We start from the raw sequence: 2,399 nt of genomic DNA, 5'->3' as shown, positions 1-2,399 counted from the left end.
GCCCGTTCCCCACGTTTGACGTCTGTAGTCTTTTTCTGTGGCTGAAAGACGCGGTCTACAAGGACATACCAGCTACACCTGATGATATGGAACGACGTATTTCCGCAGCCTACTCGGACATCTCCGCTGAAATGATACCACGTGTGCAGCAGTCGTTCCACACCACAGAGGAAGCATCTACTGCCGCTGTCAGTGGTAATTTTGATCACAACTTGTGATGGTCAATTGTCTCGTTACGGGTTAGAACCCACATAACTAGAGTATACCCTTGTGTTTTTCTTTAGTGTGTAATACCACAGGTATTTTAAAAGAGTCGCTGTGGGAACTTTTCAAAATACAATAACTCGCAAACGACTCTCAATAGAACCCTGTAACAAACACCACAGACATTCCACTTTACCCTATTCATTTTGTTAATGTTAATAAGCAATTTTCCATTTAATATTTGTATGTTAGCACAAAAAATATTCTTTGTATTACCACAACTTGTTTATTGGCTGACAATACGAGCCCCCGACTACCGATCCATTGTGTAAAAACAGCACGTCAACAGCACTTTCCAATTCCGCACTATTTGCGGTGCAAGTTTTAGATGATTCACCATGAATTTGTATTGTTTTCTGTTCCATATTTAACTGGAATTTCGTACGGCATCTCGTAGTAATGATGTGAGAGTGCCAGCATGACTGACCGAGCGGTTCTAGGCGCTTAAGTTTGGAACCGCGCGACCGCTACTGTCGCAGGTTCGAATCGTGCCTCGGTCATGGATGTGTATGATGTCCTTAGGTTAGTTAGGTTTACGTAGTTCTAAGTTCTATGGCACTGGTGACGTCCGATATTAAGTCCCATAGTGCTGAGAGCCATTTCAACCATTTGAATGATGTGAGACGCGAATTAATCGGATGCAGATCTGGTATCGGCCGAGAAAAACAGTAAACAGCTGTCGCAATTCCAGAGAGCACCGAATCTTGATCAAAAGCCGTATTTGCGAGTACCTGGTTTTATAAGTTTTATTATATCTATCATTCCTTAGTAGTTTACTTCATCACTCTTCGTCTGATTTGTTTTTGAATCGTCTTTTCATTGTATCGTTGTCCATAACATCGTGAACATGACACAGCACCGAGTACAGGGCTTCCTCGTGGCATATCCGATATTATTTTCACCTTTGTTAAACAATTACTATCTAATTATCCAAAACTTCTTTGTGTCGGTCGTATATAGAGTGTTTCCGTGATGATTATATTAACTACAGTGTCAACTGAAACCGATATCGTTTCCTAGTTACCTGTCGTAAGTCGAAAGATATTCCGTGAGCCTTTTGAAAACGTTTACCGCTCAGCAGAAGATAAATGTGCCCCGCTATACAGGAGTCCCAAATTTACGAAACGCCACCTGCCACGGCTTCACAAAATATTTAAGGCCGGACAACTTGTCTGGTGTAGCTGCAGTTTAGAATATACGTAAAAGAGCGAAACAGTATTTCTATTAGAGGAAACCGTATCACAATCACTACAGTAGGTTCTGAGATTAGCCTACAGATACAGACAGAGCAACGCGGCGAGAAACTTCATTTTATAATGTACAGAAGCAAAGGATTCTAAATTATTCGGAGATACCTAATCAGTGGTCGAAAATGAATCTTTCAGACGAAGAGTTGAATGGATATATGAAGCAGGTATCTGTACGGATACCACTGGTGATTGATCTTGCAGCTCTCGGAGAATGAAATTATAATGAAATCCAGACCTTCAGCTGCTTACAGGCGTTACCTACTTCATGCAGATAAGGCTTACTGGCCAACGATCGTCTTCAGTGCGGATGTACTCGCATTGCCCGAACTCTTACGGGGATCGGTAGATTGACTACCGCGAGCAATGAGTACTGCGGGCAGGGGCACTAAAAATGTAGTGTGTGGACAGAAAGTTGGAAAGTGTGGGTCTCATGGGGAGCGTGCCAGAGATAAGTTCCTGCAGTCGCATTATCATCTGTGTCCTCGATGGCTCAGTTGGTTAGAGCGTCTGCCATCTAAGCAGGAGGTCCCGGATTCGAATCTCGGTTGGGGCACACACTTTTCAACTGTCCCCATTGATATTTATCAACGCCTGTAAGCAGCTAAAGGATTTCATTGTAATTTCATTGAATGGATATTGTGTGTAAGACACATGTTCATAAATTGCACATGTTACAAAATCTACGTTGGTGTCGCCGCCTTGGGGAACAAAACACAACCGTTTGTGATGGGTCGACGATGTTTCTTCTTCTACCTAGTGTTACATGAAGTTTGCTGGTGTACGCAACCTCGTCATAAAGTGAAGAGGAACTGGTTATTGCCGCTCTACCTTTGTGTGTCACTGTAGAACAGCCAACAGGGACATCTGAGAGAGTGCACCAAACTG

The 2,399-nt window shown here is 42.9% G+C and overlaps 1 non-coding gene across 1 annotated transcript; it reads left to right on the top strand.

Moving 5' to 3' along the window:
* Positions 1 to 1,993: 1,993 nt before the first annotated feature.
* Positions 1,994 to 2,067, top strand: Trnar-ucu (transfer RNA arginine (anticodon UCU)). The gene has a single exon. It is a non-coding gene; the product is annotated as a tRNA-Arg (tRNA).
* Positions 2,068 to 2,399: the final 332 nt, after the last annotated feature.

This window comes from Schistocerca gregaria, chromosome 3 (genome assembly GCF_023897955.1).
Source record: "Schistocerca gregaria isolate iqSchGreg1 chromosome 3, iqSchGreg1.2, whole genome shotgun sequence".
Classification (NCBI taxonomy): Eukaryota; Metazoa; Arthropoda; class Insecta; order Orthoptera; family Acrididae; genus Schistocerca; species Schistocerca gregaria.
Note: the sequence above shows the minus strand (reverse complement) of the source record. Positions and strands in the feature narration are given on the sequence as shown.